This window comes from Amblyomma americanum, chromosome 11 (genome assembly GCF_052857255.1).
Source record: "Amblyomma americanum isolate KBUSLIRL-KWMA chromosome 11, ASM5285725v1, whole genome shotgun sequence".
In the NCBI taxonomy this organism is placed as follows: Eukaryota; Metazoa; Arthropoda; class Arachnida; order Ixodida; family Ixodidae; genus Amblyomma; species Amblyomma americanum.
In genome coordinates this window covers 98,165,007-98,190,145 of record NC_135507.1, presented here as the reverse complement: position 1 = coordinate 98,190,145, position 25,139 = coordinate 98,165,007, and the positions used below count along the sequence as shown (strand labels likewise).

Here is a 25,139-nt window from a genome sequence, read left to right as displayed (position 1 = left end):
CACAAACCCGACAGCGGGTCGCCGACTTACACGCTTTACCACTGCGACCGAAACGCCAACAGTTGTTGCACTGAAGAGGACGGGGCTGCAGAGGGTCCACACGATACACTATCGGCCAAAGCGTGAGTTCAGAAGGACAGGAGGAACCAGCAAACGTAGTGATAACTGACTCTGTCGCAACACGCACACCATTGAATTTTCTACTGCACCGGTAGACAGAAAGAACCCCCACACCTGCATCCTGAAACTCCTTCAGTATATCCTGCGGGGAAGATGCTGGGTCCACGCCACGAACAATACCTTTGGAACATGCGAGCTGTTCCGGGATGAAGGCTTTAACCGCTAATGACTGAAAAATTTTGCACTGGAGCAGGTCTGTGACACAATCGATGTCAGCGGACATGCAAACAATGCCTCTCCGGCCGAACGGTCGCACCTCAGAGATCTGGAGGTAGTGGGTAGTGAGAGATCTTAGCTCCTGCTGAAGGACCTTGGGGCTTTTCATCTTGATCGTTCCCTCACCGATCGGCACGAGAGCCACAGGGATGATGTCAATTCCGTTTTTACGAAAATTTTCTAGCGGCAAGCTTTGGGTGGGCAAGCTGGCAAACCAGGTTGCCGTCCCTCCACCCGGGGAGGTCAGCGACATACCTGAGCCAAACGCACCCTCAAATGCACATTAACCTGGCCTACAGACCTAACCTGAGACCTGGCCAAATCCCCCACACAGAACGGCCTCACCAGAGATGACCACGTAGGCACCACCAGGACACCACAGTTGAGCTCGAAGCCAAGCACCAGCAAGAACACCGCTGTTCTTGTCTTCGATCTTGTTGACTCCTCTGGACCCCCTCTTCGTTCTTTTACGGTGAGGCCGATCCACGTGTTTTTTTTTTTGGCCGGGTGTTGTGTTTTTCTATTATTGCTGAAGCGATAGTTAATCTTAATCCACCTTTGGTCCTACAGCAATGTCTTTAGCCGCCTCGGATGGAGGTTCGGCTTTCTGTTTCGCCATTGGCATTCACGTGGCGCTTGTACCTATTGGAGAAAGAACTCTAAAACTCAAAAACTCTAAAATCTGTCAGGCGAGCCTTCCCGCCCGCAAGAACATTCTGTGCCGATAATTGGATGTGCAGTGCGTGTTGGTGTTCCTGCATTGCACATCCTTCACGCCGTTTACAGTTCATTCCTTTATAACGGGGCTACTCGCACCTTCCGAAGGTATCGTCCGCGGCGTGGACCCATTGGCCTCTCTTACGAAATTACTTGAGGTCTTTCAGGACGCCTTTTATGCGTGTTATCAGTATAACGCTGTACCAGAGATGCAAATGGCTCTCGTGTGCCGACAGAGTGCGTGATTGCGAATTTTCCAGGATCATTGTGCCCCCCTGAGCTTAAGCTTTGGCCCATATTATACCACGCCGACCCGCTACAACGTCGTACCTTGCAATGCAAAAATTGCCAGCGCTTAGCAAGCACCAAAGCTTGCAAATCTGCGACGCGTTGCCGACTGTGCGGGGACAACCATTCCGAAGACCTATGCACATCTGAGGGGCCCAGTTGCGGGCTCTTCGGCAGCGTTCATCCGGCTTATAAGGCTGGATGCCCTAAACGTTGTTATGAACCGAATGTTCTGGACATCATCCAACAGAGAATGTGCTCTACAGCTGATGCCTCTGCACAATTATATCGTAAAAGGCATTCTATACGGGACTTCCCAGGCCTTCTGGGCCTGAGGTAGAGGCGTTGCTTACTAATTCTGTGTTCTCAGCTGTCGAGAAGGTGCTTGCAGGCGTAGTGGATCATATGCAGTTTACTGTCAGTGAAGCTCTCTCCCAGGTTGTCTCCAGTCAGTTTGCTCCAACTGTTCGTCTTCCCTCTTCTTCACGTAGTCCTTTCCACAGCATCTCTTGTGTCTCTACCCTTGCTCCTATTCCTGCTGCGCCCTCATTTGCGCTATATATATACACGCTGCCGGGTATACCAGCATCTCTACCGTTTGCACTGCGAGTGTTGAGATGGCGAATCCTTCCCAGAGACGTCGAGCTCCTTCCTGTCCATCGAAGTCTGCCGTCCCGAACAACAAACGCAAGAAAGATTCCCCCAGTAGTCCGCATAAAACCGATGTTTTAAAAGAGGCTGTCACAGCCTCTGTGCATTTAAAAACTCATGGCGGTGTTAAAAGTACTGCAGTGCATTTGCCTTTCAGTCGCATCTTCTTTTCACGATTTACAGAACACTGTCTCACAATTCGACCCAGAGATAATTTTTATTCAAGAAGCTTGGCTTACTCCTAATAGGTCAATCTCTCTCAAATATTTTCGGGTATTCCGAGCTGATTGCAATAGCGAGAGGGATGGTGGCTTGTTAAAAATTAATTTCGTCTAAAATATTTCATGGTGCGCATGTGCCAAACCAAATTCTAAGACCTGACCGCGAATTGTTGCCTGTTGATATCGCAATTCCACAGTGTGCTCCCCTTACCGTTGATAATGTCTACTTTCCATAAGTGTCCACAGTACAGTTTATTGGCGTTAGTTGGCGATTTCAATTCTCATCACGTGATTTGGGGTTTCCGTGCCGATGCACAAGGGCAGCTTTTTTCGTCATGGATGTCGGCAAGGAACGTGCGTTGCCGAAACAGTTAAGGAGTTACATGCGTGCCGACTCTCGGTCTGTAGCATTGCCAGCGAATGGGGTGCAGGTTTCACCGCGGTCAGCAGTGGATTGTGGAACTTCCAGTGAACACTTTCCGAATACTTTCACAATTGCAGCATGTCCCCTTAGGGCGACTGCTTCTCCCCAAAAATTCGTCAACCACACACTTTCCAAGAAACTTGTGCATTCCTCTTTCTACTCCAGTGCATCATCTGATAACTTGCATCGCGCTCAACAAGTTATCTCTTTCGTGTTAGGTGCCTCTGAGCGTTCCGTGTTCATGGTTCGATCTACGGTCAAAAACAACCAGCCCTACCTGTGGTGGAACGATGCGTGTGAGAGAGCATATCGACTCAGACGTATAAAATAGCGCAACACCAGACAAGGACATGAAAGAACACACACGACCACTGCCCGCGGAATTGGATGAATTGCAATTTTTTTTGCTTCATTTTAAAGGACCCTTGTTAAGGCTAAGGAGGAATAGAAAGCGAATTCGAACGGTTATCTGTCAAGCCCAAAATAATCGTAAATCTTTGCACCGTTTCATGGAACGCAACCATAATTCACCGTTCTTTCATGTTGCAGAGTCAGTAGTGTCGCCACCGCAGGAAGCAAAAAATCTACTTGACCAGATAGCGCAAGGTTTTTCTCTGTGCTGTAAAGCGCGGTTGGTGGTTCCGTTCGTCTAACTCCCTACGCGCGAAGACTTCACTGCGGTTACACCCTCTGAATTATTTTCCATGGCTTCTGGCCTCAAACCTGCACCTCCTGAATGCGACGGGGTAAGTATCGGTATGTTTTAGTCACTTGATCAAGTCTTTACCCCTCATGTATTGTATATTGAAAACGCGTCCCTCGAGACAGCTTGGCTCCCTTCAGAATGGAATATTGCGAAAATAATCTTACTTCTCAACGATCCCATGAAGGGTTTTGTAAACGCTTTAGGCTGAAGTAGAGAGGTTCTAGCCCCCCCCTCCCCCCCCCCCCCCCCCCCCCGCCGCAGACAATGGACGAAACGCCTCTGCCCAGCCTGACTTCACAGGGTCATCACAAGGCAGGGGAAGAGAGAGAAAGGTGAGGAAGCAGACGTCATTCAAGACGCCAGTTCGACGCCAGTGTTCATCGGAGCGAAGCGTGCCGATAGAAATTCCTCTGCCGTCGATGAAATCACCACTTCGCGAGGCACAAGAAATGAGTTGGCGTTCAATATACGATGCCACTCACGGCGCACGAAGTAAGGTACGCATCTGCATACTACTCTGATCAGAAAGTCATTCCACTGCCCATGAACTTGGACCCGCCGGCGGCGTCACCGGAGCCCATGTGTTACGACGGGGAATAAGACGCAACGCGGTTGAGGCAGCCGTCGGACAACGACTGCGACATCCCCCCAGAGTGTGAGTATGGCATGGTGGAAATGACCTGCGGACCCTATGAAGAAATCTCGCATCTTAGCGACGGGTCTGCTCGGAAAAGTACTTTCATCCCTCCGGTAAGGGTTTCAATGGAGCTGAAAAGTGGCGTCATCGCCGGAGGATAAGGAGGAAAGGGGAGACCGTGATTTTTGTGTTTGTTTGGGCATCAGAATCGTGATCGAAAAATCCAGGTAGTATATTAGTACTGATTGTATGTCAATGGTAATACCGCTATTTTCTATTTTCGTGGCCACTACAAGCATGGGCTGCGGATTTAAACAGCCGAACAGCGCAATCCCGTTGTCACTCTTTCTGGCATGTCCATTATATATCTCGCTTTACCTCCCAAAAACAAGAGTGTAAAATATTCTCTTATGTTGTTTTTTTCTTCGAACCTTATGCTCGTGTTAATTTGGGCATAACAAGTAATATAAAGTCTCTGGGTGGACTTTATGTTCTTGACAATGTGGTGAGCTATGTGTAATGAGCAAAAAAATTAGAGATCTGCGGATTCTTGAAGGCCTTAAGTAAAAGAGAGCCTTCGTCTCTCCAATGTGTATCGCTGGGTGTGAGTCGAACAGTTGCGATTGCTAAAAGGAACGTGGAAGTGCTCTGCCACAGATTTAAATTCTCATCAGTCGGCTTACCTCTACGGCTTTCATAAGACAGGCCTGCGCGAATAAATATTTTTATCGAAATTTTGCTCCTCAAAACACGCACCGCAGACAACTTTATGGTTACTTATTTAACGGAAGCAAAGCGTTTTAAACTAGCCGGAAAAACTTCTGCGCGACATCAAATTTCGGTGGGTGCTGCACTTGCCATTAGTTTATTTCTAATAGACGACCTAAGGATATCTGCTTTCGGAAATACTTCTTGACAGCCGCAAGGAAAGACATTGGCAGAAACATCCTGCTACCGCCTTCTTTTACCTTTTAATATAGGTCACTCTGTAACTATGTTAGAAATACTGGCAACAGTTTGCACAGCTGACAGAAAAATGGTGGGAAAATATAATGTATATACAGCTTGTGTTAATAATTTTGGTAGGTTACATTGCTGAGCACATTCCACTCGTCTGCTTGAAGACTGCAAAGCCTTTACAGCTTTTAGTTGCAATAAAGAAATAAGTAATAAAATATGCTTTAGGGCTGCGACACTACGCTCAAGTTTTTTATTTATAGACACTCTTAGCATTATAAGCGTTACTGGCTATATCTAAAAGTCGAAGACAGAATCAAACTACAATAAAGGCTCATGGCGACACAGAATAAACAGTATTCAAAATAAGGCCCGAAAACACCAGAGTATGCGGCACGCATCGCAGAAAAATTTCACGGCGAAGCACCTATTAGCAATTTTTGCGCAGGCAGACCGAAAACACGGTAAGAACCAATAATTTCAACAGCAGATTCTATAATGAGATAGGAGACAAGAGGCAGTACCGAAAGTATGTATATGCTACAACAACCCTAAGCAATTCAGAGCTCATGCTGGAACATGAGATAACCAACTAGAGAATTGTCAAACAGAACACCGGTGATCCGTCTCCGTCATTTTATCAGATCAGAATCTGGAGCGTTTGTAATCGCCACTAGAATGTCATCAATGACACCCGCATAACCGTTTGATTTGCCCGCGAAAGCAACGACAACAAGCATCAGTCCGCCAGCAAGACAGCAAGACAACATATAACGTGAATGAGAGTACCTATAAGCAACAACAGCGCCAAGGATGAATTTTCGAACAGAGTAACACTACTTCGAAGCCAAACATGGGATAACCATGTTACGATGAACGAAAAAACCATCAAGCATGAATTTCTGAACAATAAAAGAGCATGAAAACAGCGAACATAGCTTCATGAATTAAGAGCAACAGGAACTCCATCAAAAAGTTGGTCTCCTCCGAACTGGCAGCCTTGCGCACTGTAGAGTGCAGTGCACGGATGCCGTCACGCGGATATCAAACTTTCCTTTTGGCAGGAATAAATAAGGCTCATCAAACGCAGCTGTCTGGACATTTGTTTACTCGAGAATGTGAATGTGTATGTAAGTAATTATTTTTTTATGTACCTGCAATGGCTAAGGGGGAATACAGTGCAAGGCGGTAACAAACTTTTCCCAGTCTGCGCCAGCGAAACCTTCTCCTGAAAGCACACCTACCCAAATAGGCCGCCGACAACCTTCGATCTCTGTAGCATACTTATGAACTGTGCATTTGTGTTTAAAATAAAAAAAGTCGACTGAAGAGGCGTATATTTCTTCAGTCCAGAGTAAACCTAACATCTAACGTACAGGAGTCAGCAAAATTGTAGAGATAAGGGGGAAAATGCCAAAATATTGGTGAGTGCTATCTAAGGCACATCCCTGTAGTCGAGGAAAGTGCAGAGATGCATCCTCAGTGTACTAGCCTGTTCCCCGACAATTTCCAGTGAAACATTGATTTTTCAACACGTAAGCCGCACGGAACCGGTCTTCACTTGAGTAGATGAAGGCTATCTCTTAGCAGATAGTCAGCAGATAGCGCGCGCGAGCTTTTATATTAGTCAGGCTCCACCACAAATCGCTAAGGTACCCGCTGCTCCAACGTACGTTCTGCATGCTGTCTAAAGCAACTCATGGGTTCCGCTTGACTAGAGATATTCTCACGCGACAATGCTACTCAGTGAAAAAGAAATTAAACAGGTTGTCCCGCAGAGCTCTTGTCTCCTGCGGAAATCGAGGCCCGTGCCTGTGAACGAAGCAAGTCGTGTCTTTGAGCTCATTTTTCAATGTGGCACGCATCAGCAGATATTTTACGACACACCGGCGTTTTACGAATTAGCCGCCCAGAACCACAAGCATGATATGTGTGCAAAGGTGTACCGTGCAGGATATCGGCAATCGAGGCATACTGATAAAACGACTATCAATCGGGCTAACTCGCTCGCCCACAAAGGCTGCCGCAGCCGAAGTGAGAAGTGGTTCCATGTGGTTCATTTCTTGAGAAACCCGGAAGAGTGGTCCAACAGGCGGAAGAGTGCTCCAACGCCGCAGCGCCTCGACATGCTTTTGACTCGCGCAGAATTACGGCCCCTAAGAACGACGAAAATACCAGATCTCCATTCCGCCTTTTGGTTTTCTTTTTATTTCGTTCATGTCAGCTTTGCAACCAGCACAATTCCGCACAGCATTTCTTCTGGGTGCCCATGCGCCTGCTTCATGATTACTGATTGCAGCGTTGGGGTTCCTTTTTTTTCGGTGGTACCACGGAGGAATCACAATGCGTCCTGTGCGGAGGATACCAGAGCCTGCACCTCCTGCTCTTGTTTTTCGATCGACTGCGGTGCGGGAGTCGGTACCGAAGTGACATACATTGCGGCCTGGGGCCTTACTTCCGTGTGCGTTTTCACGTGTCTCTTAAGGTTGTCCTCCCGGGAAAAGCTCTTTCCGCAGTGAGGACAAACGAATGACCTAGACGTGGCAATGAAAGTGTGCTGATCGGTGCGGTGACGCTCGAGGGTGAAGTCAATTTTGAAAAAGCCTCTGCAGTCTGCGCAATTGTACGGCTTCTTCATTGCGTGGACCATCTTGTGGTTGACGAGTTGCTGTCGCTGAATGAAGCTTTTCCCGCAGTACTCGCACCGGAAAGGCCGCATGACCGAGTGGGTCACTGCGAGTCTCTTGAAACTGTGTCTTTAAGGAAAAAGAACAGAACGAAGAGAGGTGGCACAATGAGCAAGACAGCCTCATAGCCGTCTCAAAGGAGGAAGAGTGAAATAATCATTGCATTTCAAAAACACCACCACCTGCCATTCGGCGTTATGTAGCAGCGTTTACATGGCTTCGAATGAAGCGTGTTGCAGCCAGTTCGCGTAGCGGGCACTGCCCCTGTCAGCATAATGAATCTTTGTTCACTGATTAAAAACGCATTTCTTGTCTTTTACACCACTTATGAGATACGATGACGAAATAAGGCACATGTACGAACATATGAACATACTGTTCGCCGATTCGCTTTCATGTGCAGCGACACTAGTAGTGCGCCTCTGTGTCGCACTTGTAACTCCTGGCGCTTCTTGACTAGTTGCGTTTCTGTTTGCGATTTCTTGTCGGTGCCCCCACTAGTGCTGGTCGATGGGTCTATATTAAATACGTGAATCGTCGTAGCCCTGTAGACACTGCTTCAAGCACTTTTTTTTAAGCGATGTTTATTTCCTCGGGGCTTAAAAACTATCAAGTGAAATATGAGTAAGATGCTTAAATAAATGAAAAAAGTGGGCTGATTTGATGAAATAAAGAAGCGAACGAGAATATGGAACCTGTGTCCAGGCAATATAGCAATCCGAATTGTCCGGTGAGAGTCCCACTGCCACCAGGTGCCGAATTCTCGTCGGCTTCAGCGCCGGGCAGACCCACAACAGGTGGTGGATATCCGCCTCAAACTCTATGTTCTTGCAGACTGGACACCTGGGGCGGCGATATAAATATTTGAAATGTGGCCACTTGCATGTCGCAGCTGGAGTTAGGGAAACCCCGACCCGTATCCTCCGAAGCGCAACCTCCTCTGCACGGGTAAGACTACCGGGGAGGGTTACCACACACGGAGGGATTAGAGTACGTGTGCGGCGCCGGAGGTGTTCCTTTCTTGTTAAAAGGAGGGTGGTGTCATCCAGAGTGAGGACTCGAGACAAAGACGAGGTTGGGGTCGAAAGGCGGGTCGCAGAATCAGCGGGGCTTTGTGCTCTCAGGAGGTCACGCGGGACCCACTCAATACGGATTTGCTGCGGAATGCGAGCCGCTAGACGATGGATGTCTTGGCAGATTTCTGGGGTGCGACTGACTCGTCGAGTTAGTCGTATGACGTGAAGGGCGTCAGTGAGAATGACAATGCGGGCCGTGGGTAGCATGGGAACGGCGGCCACAGAGCAAAGTGCCTCTCGAACCGCAAGCATCTCTGCACAGAAGGAGGAAGGAGGTTCTGGGAGGCGAAACCTTGACGTTTTGTTCAGAGCAGGCTTGCAAGGACAGTAAACTGCCGTTGTTGTTTCGCAGTCCTGGATGTTTGCGTCAACGTACATAACGATCAAGCTGTGCGGCAGATTGGCGTCTTGCTTTGTAATTCGGTAGCAAAACGACGATGCCGCACGGGTAGATGATGGCCGTCGTAGATCATTTGGCTTGTTGTCGCTTAGCTGCACAAAACGCCAGGGAGGAAGAACTGGCGGGGGCGGCTGTAGAATGGAGTGCTATGAAGCATATGGCCTGAGTGCACACGTTGTGTGTGTAAGGCTTGACTTTAGGCGGCGAGCATCGCGTCATTGCTGCACCAGATCATCAAGTGTATTAAGCTGCGCATGTTATTGGAGCGCCACGATCGGGGTAATGCGGGGAAGGCAAGTGATGACCCTCATTCCCTCTCGATTAACAGCTTCTAGACGATCCCATTGAGCCCTCGTCAAATGCTAGGATTTGGCTTGGTAAACTAGGCGCGGTTGCACAGCCGGGCGCGCGAAATGTCTTGCAACATGAGAGCGGGCGCCGCCTGTTTTAAGAGCAATGCGTCTAATTAGACCTAACGCCTGAATTGCTTGCTTTTTAAACCGAGAAAGCCAAGCAGTACCTGTTCCTGACTCGTGTATTGTGAAGCCCAAGATTTTTACGGTCGAACTTTTTTGAATTGGAGTTCCGGACAGATGGAGACGAATTGGTGTTGCAGCCAATTTACGGCGCCCCCAGCGGTTGGCGACTGACACGAACGTGGTTTTGCTCACTGAAAGCTGCGGACCTGCTTGAATCTGCAGCTTGAATCACTTGTTCCGCCTGAAGAGAGATGGATGGCATGAAAGCTTCGCCGCGAAATTGGAGGATATGCAGTCTGTTATAACAGCGCATTGGCTTGTTGAACGACCAGAACGCAGTGACTTAAGACTTAAGCAGGAGATTTGCTTAGAGAAGCTAGATGCTTGCAAACTCTTGCAAGTGCTGGTGTATTTGCATATAGCCAAAGACCACCAAACAATTGGCTGCCATTTGCTGCAGTCTAACGCCACCACTGTTCCCGTCCTGAACGACCAGTCAGTACCAAAACGCAACAGAGAATCAAATTCTGGTTTACTTCTTATCGCTGAAGTAATGGCAGAAGGCGCAGTGGTGCCTTCTTCGAATCCTCGGCGGATGCTTCAGCAGGTGGTTCTCTTCCAAAACATAATTCCCGGAGAAGAAGACGCCGCATGCTTTGGATGGGAACACCGTGACTGAAACGGATTAACTGTTCTCAGTCTCGGAGACCAAACAGACTCGAGTACGAAAGTGTAACGGACTAGGAATATGTGAATGCTCCTCCATCACAATCTACACTCCGAAAGGCCAATAAACCTATACGTACGAAGCACGACAGAAAGCCGCCCAATAGTGACCACCACTGCCTCATTCCTACCTTTATACTTTGTAATATTGCCTGTATCATGTTACTACCTAAAGTGCACACGTGTAATGCAAACAAAGACCAGGAGATGGTCGAGGTGCCTTACCAGATTAGTAGTTTCTAATTTTTAAAGGTCATGTCTTTCATTTTCACTACAAATTATTTCAAGGCATGAACTGATTGAGCTGTCTTATGTGTCTATTGAATCATCAAAACCGCGTCCCCTGCTGTAACGCCTCAGCGCTCCTAGGTACACTATAAGTAAAAATAAAATTGAGCTACTCATCAGCACAATATTCGATCTTTTACTGCCCATATCAGTTTTTAATAACACCGTGCAGAGATCTATACGAAAAAATGATGGGCTGTATAAATGTCAAAAATTATCGGGATAAAGCTTAAACATGCTTATTGTAAGAAGAAAGGACGATTCAGCACTACCACGCTTCGTCGTCATCGCTGGTGGCTACAGCGTGACTCTCGTGCTGAACCTTCTGCCTCCGCTTGGCTCTCTTGTAGTGGTGTGACCTGACTGCAGCCTGGGTTGGTCGCAGTAGGCCATCAATAAATGCGCTCTTCACTCGGTGGAGGCGCTAAGATGCTTGCCTCCTACGCCGCCCTGGAACTCCGCAGTCTCACGTTGTCCGTTCCCATGGCGGCGACAACCTAGCAACACCTAGCCTCACCTCCACCTGTCGAATTATGTCACCGATACCTCGCTATCTTCAATGGCATCTGCGGCCAAGATGTCGAGGACTGGTTGTCAGCCTCCGAACGGGTGAGCCGGCCCAGCAATTTGGATGATGCTCTCAAGCTTAACAACGTAATTTTTACATAGCTGCCGTTGCCATTACGCCATATTGGTACCACGATTCAGACATAACCACCTGGCCTGCATTTAAGATAATTTTTCCAGAAGCGTTCAGCCGTCCAGCCGTTCGCAAACTTCGTGCTGATGAGCGCCTACCCTCGAGAGCGTACCAGGCACAGGAAGTCTTGACAAGCTTCGTCGGGGACTTATGGAAACGCTTCAACCCGACTACGGCTGAGAAAAATGAGATTCGGCACGTCTTGAAGGGCACTGATGGCAGCGCCTTAAATATGCTCATTTACTAAGAGTCCCACTAACATCGCGACGGTCGACTAAATTTGTCAGAGCTCTGACGAGCTGCGCAAGCCGCCTCCCGCGCCAGCAGGTTCACCACCCTGCGGACGCGTCGCTGGCAGGACTTGCCCAGGACATCAATCTCTCTTGCCTCTCCACCGAAATCAAGCAGCATGGGCACCAGGAGGTCGCCCGTCGACTGTTGCTGCTGCCCTGACCTCCGGAACCTCAATCATTCCTTGCTCTGCATCTGAGGTATGAAATACAGTACACATGTTTCCGAAGCTTCGCCCTCCGACCAGCCTCCGCCTCCTGTTGCTGCCCCGCGGCCGTTTGCTGAGGGCGCTCTCACTCCGCCTGCACCCACCGTTGTGTCGCTGAGTTACCCCGAGACCTTCGCGCCGCAGTCCAATCTGGCGGCTCCTCGTACCTGTGCAGAAGCTATGGCTCGCCCAGCCGTCGTTCTGCCATATGGGTGTCATTCGCTCACTTTTTCACTCGACACGCACTTTTGCTATTACTAGGACGCCGCCGGACAATCGCCCGCACATCGGAAAATCACCTGATGTACTTTGCATGCGGTATAACCGCACACATCGCACTTTATTGCCGACGCCACATGCCGCTGTCTGACCGTGCACCACTTTCAACGTCCTGTTGGTAACTGCAGTTAACAGTTCCGCCGGAGCCGGCCCCCGCGTCATATGCTCATGGTACCTTCCGGTCCCATAGCTCATGTTCACCTCGAGGGCACTCTATTTCGCCTATGTGCCGCCCACCTCCCTCTGCCGGGCTAGCAATATAACCGGCGAAGCTTCAGTGGCACGAACTGCGTACTCGTTCAAACATACAAGCCATCTTTTCCAAACGAACTTCATTGCCACTGTATACCAAGGTGTTTCGACGCTTGCCCTATTGGGCACTGGTGCTGCCGTATCTGTTATTAGTCAAGTACTCTGTCAAATTCTTCGCAAGGTGACAATCGGACCTTTCTGGCTTGTCGCTGCGCACCGCCAACGGACCTACCTCGAGCCAACACCTCTCTGCACATGCCGAATAATAGCTGTCAATGCTATGTAATTTCTTTAATTATTCGTCCTCACCACTTGTTCTCACGACGATATCCTCTGCTGGGAGTTCCTCTCATAGCATCGTACCCTGATTAAAGGAGCCCGTCCACAAGTCAAACTCTCCGCGACGTGTGTTCTGTCATCCGCTGCCGTGCTTGATAAGACGAGTAGTCGTGCTATTACCAAACCCCTCGTCTCCCAGGACACCACTATGCCACCCGTCAGGATACAATGGTTACAAGCTTGGTGCTCGGCTTCTTTAAGGTGAAATGTTTTGGAAATGGGTGTTGACCAAACCTTGAGTACAACAAAAAATACTTTTGTGCCATGGCGCTCTTTCGCCAGTGACGACCTTGCGCCATAAAAATTGATCATCATCATCACATCATTCTAAACAGGCTGCGGACAACCATCGTTCTCTGTAGCACAAATATCGGGTGTGCATTTATCGTTAAAATAAGAAACTCGACAGAAAGACACATGTTTCTTTAGTCATGCTTGCTTAGCAACTGACGCTCAGGAGTCAGCAAATGTGTAGAGACCATGAAACAATCCCAAAACTCTATGTCAGCAATATGTGGTGGCGCTTCTCTGTGTTCTCGGTAAGTGTAGTAAGCCTTCCTTAATGTGCTGGCCTGAACGCCGACACGTTCCCGTAATTTTTTTAACAGATGCGCAGACAGGGCCGGTCTTCACTTCAGTATATAGCGGCAGGCTGTCTGCAGATAGCGCGCACGAGTCGTTGGTTACTCAGGCACTAACTCCAGTTGCTAATAAGCACTTGTTTAGTGTATGTTCTGCATGCTCTCTAAAGCAACTATGGCTTCCGCTTGACTCTAGTTATTCCTAAGAAACAATGCTACTCAGCGAAATATAAAATAGTTCCTCGTGCAGAGCGGTTGTTTCTGGTGAAAATCGAGGCCTGCGGCTGTGAACTAATTAAGTCATGCCATTACGCTTTGTCTGCAATGCGCACGCAGAGCAAATACTTGACGCCACACCTGCGTTTCACAGATTAATCCGCGGAAGCACAAGCATATGCGTGCAAAGGCATCTGGTGCTAAATATTTTCAATTACGGTACACTAATAAAATGGTTCCCGCGCGCTATTTCGCTCGTGAAAAGCGTTTCCTTGTGGCGCAATTTTCTGAACAAGCCGCACCTGAGGGAAATGCGCGTAATAACAGGACACTGTATTAAGGAGGCTACCCTGTGCGTTTTTCTCGAAAACATGCAGGCTTCGTCAGAGTGTGCTGTCCAGCATATTGGCACAGCTTCCGCGGTTTGCCCACCTTTCGTTACGCCTGTACATACGTCAGACATTAATGCCACAGAGTGCTCCAACAGCGCAGGGCTTCGACATGCTTTTTATTCGTCCAGCATTACTTCCTGTATCAGCCAAGAAAATTGCAGGGCTTAACTGTGATGTTTGTTTTCTTTGTTTTTATTTCGTTCATTGTCTTTGTAACCAAAGCACTTCTCTGCTGCCCTTTCTTTTTTTTTGCGGGGGGGGGGTCCATACGGCTCCATGTTCTTTGCTGGTTGTTGTATTGTGTATTGTGGTTCGTATTTCTCCTCCAACCGCAGAGGAAGCACTCGTGCATAGTGTCACTGAATATGCATGGTGTCTAAGCCCATATCACGGAGCGTCCTGTTCACATGCTAGTGGCCGGCTACACTTTCTACTTTCGTATTTCTTCGCTTGGCTGTGTTTTGGAAACCTGTTCCGGAGCTGCAGGCAATGTGGTGCGGCGTCTCTCAAGATGCCTCTGCAGTTGCCTCTTAAGGTTCTCTTTGCGGGAAAAACCCTTTCCGCAGCGAGGACACACAAATGACGACGACCTGCCAACAGCAGAGTGTTTCTCATCGCAGTGACGCTTGAGGATACAATCTCGGCTGAAGATAGCATCGCAGTCGCCGCATCCGCAGGTATTTTGCCCTGAGTTCTACCAGATGCTGCCGCTGTATGAAGCTTTTCCCCCAGTCGTCGCACAGGAAATGCCGCTCGCCCGTGTGGGCGAGTGCGTGCATGTCGAAATGGCCTCTGGGAAAGAGAAAAAACAAGGCGAGGAGAATTGACACAGTGAGCAGGACAGCCTCATCGCCGGCTCAAGGGAGGAAGAGCGAAATAATCATTACATTTGCCAAACACCACACGAGACAGTTCACTTATATGTTTTAGCGTTTACATGGCGGCAATGCCAGTTGGAGCAGAGGCCACTGCCATGTTGCAGCATTATGAAGCTTTGATTAGCGCTTAAAAATGCATTAGTTTTTTTATGATATAAAATGACAAAACAACATACAGACTTGCAATGATGCTTTGAAACCCGCCGAAATATGTCGCGCGCTCAATTTTATTGCCGACCACTGGACTTCGCAGCGACGAGGAATGCGAACATGTGAACACACTATTAACCCATTCGCTTTCATGTGCAGCGAAACTAGTGGTGCCCCCCCCCCCCCCCCCAAACCCTGTGTAGGAAACGGGCACTACTTCATTACTTGCTTCTTGTCGGATCTCCCCATTAGTGCATGTCGATGCGTCTCCGCAACGACGTGAACTGTCCCGGAAGTAAAAGCGCGGTTTTATTCACTACTTCCTTTTGAAAGAAGAGAAAATTTATTCCAGCTTAGTCGTAAAATTCGAATACATGCAATCAGATTTAACAGTGCATTTGCCTCTTGAACGAAAAGACCAAGTTATCACGCTCACCACCCTGTCTAGAGAAGCTAAATGTTTTAAACCCTTGGTACTGCGGGTGTATGTATAGGCATCCTGTGCTAAATAGCGCCAAATTTTAGCTAATGTTCGTTTCTTTCTCGTCACCACTGTTGGTGACCTGTACAAATAACGAATACCAAAGTGCAATGTGAAGAATCCGCCCGATACACAGCGGTGGCTGGGCCAAGACAACGTTTATTGCTTTGATGTGCGTTAATACAGGCGTTGTGCGAAACGGTTAGAGAAGGAGCGTGAGGAGGATGACAGCGGCGATAACTGTTGCCGTAAGTGTGAGGAGGAGGACAGCGCTGATAAATGTTGCCGTAATCTGGCGTGACGTCATTACGATGTAGCATTTCGTTAACCCTACGGTACATAGCGGTCTAGGGGTTTTCGTGTCCGGCCCGACCGGCGTGGTGCTAGCGTCGGGGTGCTTGGGGCAGCCTCGCGTATTCCTGGCCCCTGTCCCGGTGTCCCAACTACTTGGGAGCTGGCAGTTCCATCTAGGGGCAGGGTCACCGGCTCCGTCGTCCCGGTCCCCCCCACGTGGCTTGATCTGGACGGTGTGTCGGCGAATGTTCTCCCCCTCTCGACCATCGGCGTTCACCATGCGAGTGCCGTCCCATGACATGATTCGGGCTGGAATCCATGGATCGCCTCGCCCGAAGTTCTTTACCCAGACAGGTTCCCCCGGCCGCAACACACCAGGAACGTGGCGGTCAACTGGAGACTGCGAAGCGAGAGGCCCCGGAGGGGCCACTGCGTTGTCTAGTCTGGAACGGAGCTCATAGCCCATAAGAAGTTTCGCTGGGATACTGCCCCTGGCCTGCGGCGTCCTTCGGTACCTGTGCAGAATCCCTGCCAACTGCGCTTTCAAAAACCTATGGACGTTCTTCTTCAAAAACTCTTACAGTTCGCACGGCGCGTTTCGCGAGCCCATTGGACGGCCGTGATACGGTGCTGCCCGGAGATGTGGTATGTTATTTAGCTTCATAAACTCCCGAAATTCAGCACTTGTATATTGTGGGCCATTATCAGAAACCAGCATCCTGGGCAATCCGAACGTGCCGAACAAGGTGCGCCAGGCTTCTATAGTGGCGTTGGTGGTGATGCTTTTCAGGGGTACCGCTTCGATCCATTTACTATGTGAATCCATCACGATCAGTAGCATGTGTCCATCGATCGGCCCCGCAAAGTCAATATGCAGCCTGGACCAACGCTCGCCCGTTTCTGGCCATGCGACCGGGGATTGCTTGGGGGGGGGGGCATAGGCACTGCTTGTACGCAACTGTGACACGACTTAACGATGTTCTCAATCTCGTTATCAATTCCGAGATACCACAGCAGGGAGCGGCCTGGCCGCTCCATTGAGCAAATACCTTGATCAGAATCATTCAGCAGGCGTAACAGTCCCTCTCTTGCGCTGTTAGGCACGATTACGCGATGGCCCCAGTATAGAAGCCCATGACTCTACGTTATCTCCGCGTTCCGATTGAAGTATGGTCGCAAATGCAGGTCCTTGGGCCCCATGTTTTTTGGCCATCCTTCCAACACCCATTTTTCCACTATCCACAAGTCGTCATCGTGCGAGGTGAGAGCGGCCAGTTGCTTCGCGGACATAACACCGTCATTGAGGTTTTCAGTGAGGAACACATACTCGCCATCCCCGGTCCCTTTCAGTGTCTCTGGCTGAGACGCTGCGGACGTAGGAACGCGGCTAAGGGCACCTGCTGGAACGTTCTCCTTTCCCGGCTGGTGTTTGATGACGTAGTCGTATGCACTCAGCAGCAGGGCCCATCCCTGGATTTGGGCGGCGGCCATAACTGGTGCCAGCCGATCAGGATGAAAAAGTCCCACAAGCGGCTTATGATCAGTAAATAGTGTGAATGGCTTACCGAGTAGGTACTGTCGGAATTTCGAGACCCTAGAAACTAGAGCCAGAGCTTTGCGCTCCAGATCTGAATAATTTCGCTCGGTTCTGTCAGTACCCGAGAACGAAAGACTATGGGGCTGAAAACTTCTATGAAAAGCCTATGGCCCCACGTGATAACGGGTGCGGTCTAACAATGTCTATGTGAACGTAAGGAAAACAGTCCGTCAGGCGGCCGAAAAGGAGAGGCTGACGTGACGGTATGCTGGTGAACTTTGACGTGCTGGCAGTGATTGGAGGTTCGTGCCCAGTGGCGGAAGTCAGCATTGATGCTTGGCCAAAGGAAACGAGATGTGATCAGCTTGTGCGTCGCATGAATACCAGAGTGGCTCATGCGGTGCAGTTTATCAAAAATGGCGCGACGGAACGCCAAAGCTACGTAGAGGCGCAAAACGGCAGTGGATGTCTCGCACGTAAAGAATTCAGAGGAAACCGGCAGTGGACATTCGGCGAAGGGCATGGACGTGGAGAAGGAGCGAAGACGATGCAGCTCTGGATCATAGCGCTGTGCAGCCGCTATTTCCTCCATGTCCACTGGTGATTCGGACGCCATTGCACTAACACGAGCAAGTGCGTCAGCAGCAGCATTCTCCGGGCCATGGACGGAGATCGACTGTAAACTCGTAGATAAAACACAGTTAGCGAATCTCGCGTGCAGTGTAGTTGCTGTGGTTCCTTTGGAAGGCAAACGTCAAGGGCTTGCGGTTCGTGATGAAGTGAAAGTCCCGGCCCTCCAGGAAGTGGCGAAAATGCTTGACGGCGAGGTACACACCGAGCACTTCTCGACCGAAGGTAGTGTGTTTAGTCTCAGGTGGCTTCAGCTTTTGGGAGAAAAAACCGAGAGGCTTCCAACTAGAGACGTGCTTCTCGGGAACTGCGCCGACGGCAATGCTCGAGGCGTCGGTGACGAGGCGCAGTGGAGCGTCAGGAACTGGGTGTGTGAGCAAATTGGCTTCTGCGAACGCCTTCTTGGCAGCAGAAAATGCAGCTGCAGCGTCTTCAGTTCACTCAATTGGCGCAGCAGAATCTGTTTTAGTAGACAAAAGATCGGTCAGACTTCAGGAAAGAGGCGCACTTCGGGAGAAAGCGGCGGTGAAAGTTCAGGAGGCCTATGAATCTTCTGAGCTTTTTAAGTGACGTGGGGGCGGGGAAATCTTTAATGGCCCGGACTTTGCTTTTGAGAGGCCGAATACCTTGTGGAGTGACAAGGTGGCCTAGGAGCGCTATTGTAGCTACGCCAAAGATACAAAGAGGCACTTGCTCGTGTTGATGACTAGCCCATATTCATCAAGTCGCTGTAAGAGGCCGCGCAGGTGAGCTTCATGCTCAGAACCGGATGAACTTGCGACGAAGAGATCATCGATGTAAGCAAACACGAAGTCGTGGCCTAGCGTAACATCGTTGATAATTCGCTGAAAAGTCTGTGCGGCGTTGCGCAAGCCAAAAGGCATCCGCACGTACTCAAAGAGGCCCAATGGTGTGGTAATGGCCGTCTTGGGAATATCAGCTGGCTCCACAGGATTTTTATGACAAGCTTTCGCTAAGTCAGTTTAGAGAAGATCGTGCACCCAGCCAGATTTGATGTGAAGTCCTGTATGTGAGGAAGTGGATAGCGGTCTGGTAAAATGTGAGTATTAAGGGCGCGGTAATGTTCACATGGTCTCCAGTCGCCCGGATCTTTCTTTGCCACCATGTGAAGTAGCGATGCCCAGTTGCTGGAGGAAGGGCGTACTATGCCGAGTTCAAGTATATGTTGGAACTCACGGCGGGTGATAGCGAGGCGTTCTCCACACAAGCGGCGAGGGCGAGCAAACACCGGGGGTTCCGATGTCACAATGTGGTTGGTGATCGAGTGCTTCACTGGTAACTCTCTGCTGCGCGGCTTTGTCAGGTTGAGAAAATCAGCGAGAACTTTCGCATACAGCTAAACAGAGCGCGAAGCCGTCACCGCAGCGGAGGAGAGTGCGCCATTGACGAAGAGGTGCGTGCTGAGGTCTATGAGGCGATGAGCTTGCATGTCGGCTGCTAGGTTGAAGAAACTGAGGAAGTCCGCGCCGTGAACAGCTTGCGAGACGTCAGCGATAGTGAAGATCCAACGAAACGTGGGGCGTGTTCCCAGGTTAAGCGTAAGGGACCGTTGGCCGTACGTGCGAATGAGACAGTTGTTGATCGCTTGAAGCGGGGAGATCTGGTTGTTGCGACAGCGATCTGCCCAAGAGGCCGCTGTGACGCTGACCTATGCTCCCGTGTTGACCAGGAAGCGAGCGCCAGTGATCTTGCCCGAAACATAAAATAGGCGACATGCCCGTCCACCCGCACCATTTGCCGCCGTCAGTGGCTGGTTGCAGCGTTTCCCGACCAGGAGAACGGGTGGGTGCACTTGCGGGCAGAGCTGCCGAAGGTACGGTGGTACCAGCATACAGCCGAGGGCAAGGTGACGGGCCACGCGTCAGATGCCTGGGGCTCTGAAGAACGCGAAGGTGGCGGGGAGCCGCGGCATGACCGGAAATTTGGCGACGAACGGCGTGGTAAGAGCGCGAGGTCATCGAACCGCCTGGCAACAGCATTAAGTTGACATTAGATGCTGGCAGGCTGGTAGTCTGCGGCAGTAGTTGGAGGCGGACTGGCCACAGAGCTGACGTTGGGGAGCCGTGCGTTGTCCGCAACACGGTCAGCGAGTTCAGCGAGCTTGTCTAATGAAACATCACCGGCCGCTGCGAGGATGGGGACCATGTGTTGGGGAAGATGCTGAAGGAACAACTCACGCCGAAGGTGGTCGTGCTGAGCAGCAGTCTTCAAGAAGCTGGCGCACGCGTCGGAGGAACTGCGAAGGGTGTTGTCACCAAGCTCTGTAGCGCTGAGGAGCTGCTGGAGTTTGCTGCGCTCGGAAGCTTACCTGCGGTCGATGATAGCCGCCTTCAACATGTTCTGACTTTTGTTCCCTGTGCTCCGCGCACACTGGGCAATCGGTCACCAAAGCTTTCAGCTGGCAACTCAACCCAGGCCGCCATACGGACTATCTGGCTCAAACTCTGCATTTTTCATTTCCTTGGTGACTCTCGTGGAAGCGCATCAAGACCTCTGCGCGTAATTTTTGTGGGATCTCCAGCCGCACACCTTTGAGTAGCACGCCTTCAGCGACTGTCAGCGCTGCTCTTTCCTGCCAGTATGGACGCAAGACCATCGACAACAATGAGAACTTTGGCCAGCCTTCCCGGCTGAATTTTACGCAAGCTTGACAGACTTCATCGGCTGCTTGTTCAGCTTTGACTCGTTCAAAAGGCTAGCCTCGGCGGCATTTGTCAAACAGCCAGAAACGAACTTGGCGATTTCGTTAACATTCAGCGCATGAGCATCAATTTGTTTTCCCTCAATCTTGTCTCTAGACAACACATCTGCAGTAACGAGGCTCTTACCCGGGACATGCACAACCGCAAAGCTGAACTGCATGAGTCTCATGCGAAAGCGCTGAATACGAGGTGGCAAAACATCTAGAGGTGATTTTCCCAAAACGTTACAAGTGGTTTGTTGTCGGTTTCAAACAAAATTTCAAGACCTTTGATGTACCCTTCGAATCGTTCTGCCGCCAAAATCATTGACAATGCTTCCGTTTCAATCTGAGAGTATCTGGTTACGGCAGGCGTCGACGAGCGTGACGCAAATGCAACAGAGCGTTTTTCATTGTTTGCTTGAACTTGCATCAGTACGGCCCCCAAACCGAATGATGATGCGTCAGCGGAAAGAATCGTAGGGTACTTTGCATCATAGTCAGTCATGATGCGCGTCGAAGAGATAACGTCTTTGACGTACGACCGCGCTTGCTCTTCGGCTGGTCCCCAAGTCCATTCGGAACCCTTCAAAAGCAAGTGACGTAAAGGCACCGTTTTCGAAGCCAAATCTGGCATGAATCTTGCCAGATAATTAGCCATACCGAGCAGCCGTCGAACGTCAGGCACGTTAGCTGGCGTTGCCGGTTCTTTGATAGCAAGAAATTTTTCAGGATCCGGCTTGATGCCATCTCGACTAAACACACAGCCAAGATATTTTGTCTCGGTTACCACAAAAGAACACTTTTCTTTATTTAGCGTAACGCCGGCACTTGCTAGACGATCAAACGTTAGGCGCGGGCGCTTGTCATGTTAAGCCTTCTCGCTGCCAAAAATGAGCCCTTAATTTGAAAGAAGCTAGAGTTGGCGCCCAACTTCGAAAACACAGAGGCCCCACTTAAAAGACCGAGGCTATCATGAACTGTCGGCATGACCTAGCGCTCGCGAAGTATACTTTTGTTTAATTGCGTCAAGTGGACGCAAATACGAACCGCTCCAGATGGTTTGAGTACTCGCACAATTCCTGCACGCCATTCTGTTGGTTCATCTAATTTGCGGATCACACCATCTCGCTCCATACGCTCGAGCTCCTGCTTAACTCAGTCACGCAAGGCTAAATAAATCTATGCGACGCGCAACATGAATTGCAAAAGGTATCGAGTTCGGCTTTAGTCTAATTTTGTATTCTTTTATCGCTCCTATACCACTGAAAAGCTGCAGGTAGGAAGCTTCAGTGGCTGTTGTGCTACTGACCGAGTCTGCGAACTTAACTTCCAGAGCCTCAAGCGCTGAGAGACCCAAAAGTACGGAGCGTAATGGTGAGACCATCTACATGATTTGCTGGACAGTTTTTTTTCCCACTGGCATGAGACTTTCCCAAAACATTCAATGCGCTCATTCGACGGGCCTGTTAGGATTAGGTCGCACTTTTCTAGCCTGGTAGGCAAACCGGGCAACGTTTAGAGCACAACGGAAACTTCGGCACCAGAATATACTTTAGCGAACACCGGAGTGCCATTAATGACGACCTGTACATACCGAGAATTAGAGCACTACCCGTTCACCGCGCCAACGAAATACGCCCCCTTGTCCATATGGAGAGATGAAAGTTGTACCTTCTTTCCATCACGTGCAGCCTTTTTCCGACATACAGCTGCAAGCTGCAAACTGTCCGGAACAACCGCAGTAGTGGCATTTCGCTGCTTTTTCTGGGCACGCGGCTCTAGGGTGCGCTCCTTGACCCCAGTTGGAGCATGACCCGGGGTTGCCTGGTCGGTAGGATTGTACTCTGGGGCACCGACCATGTATTCCCGGTGCACAGTTCTTTGAAGAGCTGCCCGAGTGCTGTCCTGAAGAATTCTTTCCGGGCTGCTTTTGCTTGCTGACCGCGTCAAGGTTGCTGGTCGCCGCTGCCAAGTGTTTGTCGCCGGTTTTTCGCAGTTGCTGCTGCTGTCGTAGGACGGTCTCCTTTGAGTGCGCTTTTGCCAAAGCGCTGACGAGTCAAATTCGCATCCTTTTAAAGCGACTCAGAGAGCTTAGCATCCCTGAGGCCGACCAGGAACCTGTCGCGAATCATGCGCTCTTTTTTCTTTTATTTGCACCGGTCCGCCAGCGTGTGCAACACGGTAACGAATTGGCCGACTGACTCTACAGGTCCTTGAATGCGAAGGTAAAAGCATGCGCTCTCATAAACAAGGTTTCTTGCGGCGACGAAGTTATTGTTGAACTTCTTTCTGACGACTTCGTATTGCTTCTGTTCTTCTGGTAATGCAAAAGTCGGGAAGATTTCTCTTGCTCGCCTGCCCATCGTATAGAGTCCTGACCTGCGCTTCGTCGCTCCGCTCATTTAGGCCCGAGGCGAAGCGGTAGTCATCAAAGAGTTGGATCCAAGAAGGCCATTCGGACGTCCGGTCGATGTCAAACCTTGGCAGAGCTGGGACCGCGAACATGCCGTGAAAGGGCTTGACTGCGTTGTCTTCTGGCATGGCGCCGGTTGACGAAGTTAAGGCAACGCCCCTCGAATGCCAGAGAATCCCACTTCTGACAAGATGTGGTGTTGCGGCCCTTTCCGGACGCCGAGCGCAGACGGGCAGCGGGCAGGAAGGAACTGAGCCTGACTCCGATGCCGGGCACAATAACAACCTTTATTTGACGCAAGGAGCATATCTATATACAAAGCACTCATGTGACAAGCGACGTCACGGACAGACAACGTTTCAGACATCAGGGCGAAAGCGCCCGATAACGCAGACACATGACACGCGGCCCAGGCGCTATCAGCACAGAAGGGTCGAGCCGATTCCGGCGAGCTGATGACGTCCACTAAGTCCTCAGCAACATTAGGAGGCAGGGACGACACCAGATGGAGGAACTTGGTCTCCTGGCTGGTGATACGTCGCAGTTGGAAATGCGCCTCAGCCTGCAGGAGCCAGGAGCAGGGGCTAATGGGCGGCAGGCTGACTGGCTGGAACGCGGCCACAGGAGCACCGAGGCTGAGCGTTCTGGGACGGGTCGCCGCCGGTAGAAAGGGCGGAAGAGCCAGCGGAATCCGTGGAGGAGGATGGGGTTGCGTATTCGAATACGGGTCGCCGAATCTGTCGGAACTAAGGCGAGGAAGAACCAGCTCCGACAGCGTTGAGGTTCGAACTGTTTATCTGCGCTGTTCGTGCTGCGGCGGCCTAGCCCAACTTCCTCCTTCTTGTCCGGCGCAGCGTGCCATGGCCTGCGAGCCGAGCGCTGCGCGAGGGACGCTACAAGGGCTTTAACGTGCACTGACATCGCACAGCACACGGGCGCCTTAGCGTTTCACCTCCGTCTCAAAAAGAGCCCGTGTTCTGTGCGATGTCAGTGTATGCTAAAAATTCACAGGTGGTAGAAATTGTATTTGTTCCTAATTGGTCGACCAGTGCGACACCATCTTGTCAACGCATCTAGTAACGCGCCTGTGGTGCGCGCGCGATGATTTGTAGCGTGAAAACGCCAGAAATACACACTGAGATACGCAGCGTTCTCATAATGCGCATTCGTTTCCCGCTGACTAGCTGCTCACGAAGCTCAAAGTGTACGCCGAGCAAAAGGTATCTCTTCATGATGCGATTCGTCAGTCACGCTAACCGAGTTGACTGCGTGTGAGTACTTAAGGTGGAGCCACCATTTCCACGATTTCCCCTGCATTATCTATTGTAGTCTCGAAAATTATTCGAACGGGAACGTAGGTTTTCTCACTTCAGAAACCGACAGTACTATAACGCGAACAGAATTCTGCATATGTGCTCGCCGCGGAGGCTTAGTGCTAAGGGTGCTCGGCTATACTGAACCTGAATACCCTGGTTCGATCCCGGGAGCAGCGGCCGGGTTTCGATGGAGGCAAAGAACTAAAAGCAGAGTTTCGATGGAAGCGAAACGCATAGACGCCCGTGTGCTGTGCGATGTCAGTGCACGTTAAAGATAATTGTTTTTTGGGGGGGAGAAAGGAATTGGCGCAGTATCTGTCTCATATATCGTTGGACACCTGAACCGCGCCGTAAGAGAAGAGATAAAAGAGGGAGTGAAACGAGAAAGGAAGAAAGAGGTGCCGTAGTGGAGGGCTCCGCAATAATTTTGACCACCTGGGGATCTTGAACGTGCACTGACATCGCAAAGCACACCGGCGCCTTAGAGCTTTGTCTCCATCGAAACTCTGCCTTTAGTTCTTTGCTTCCATCGAAACGCGACCGCCCCAGGTGGTCGAAATTATTCCGGAGCCCTCCACTACGACACCTCTTTCTTCCTTTCTTCTTTCGCTCTCTCCTGTATTCCTTCCCTTGCGGCGCGGTTCAGGTGCCAGCCGATATGAGAGACAGATACTGTGCCATTTCCTTTTCCCAAAACCCAATTAAAAAAAATTTAAGGCGCCCGTGTGCAGTGCAAGGCAATTTGAAGAGCCCCATAGTGTCGAAATTATTGTAAATTGCCTGTTGGGGAACCCTGGGGATCTTTAAAGTGCACTGACATCGCAC

General features: G+C 50.3%; 1 pseudogene; it reads right to left on the bottom strand.

The window, feature by feature from the left end:
• Positions 1-17,952: 17,952 nt before the first annotated feature.
• Positions 17,953-23,126, bottom strand: LOC144109820 (uncharacterized; annotated as a pseudogene).
• Between the last annotated feature and the right edge of the window lie 2,013 nt (positions 23,127-25,139).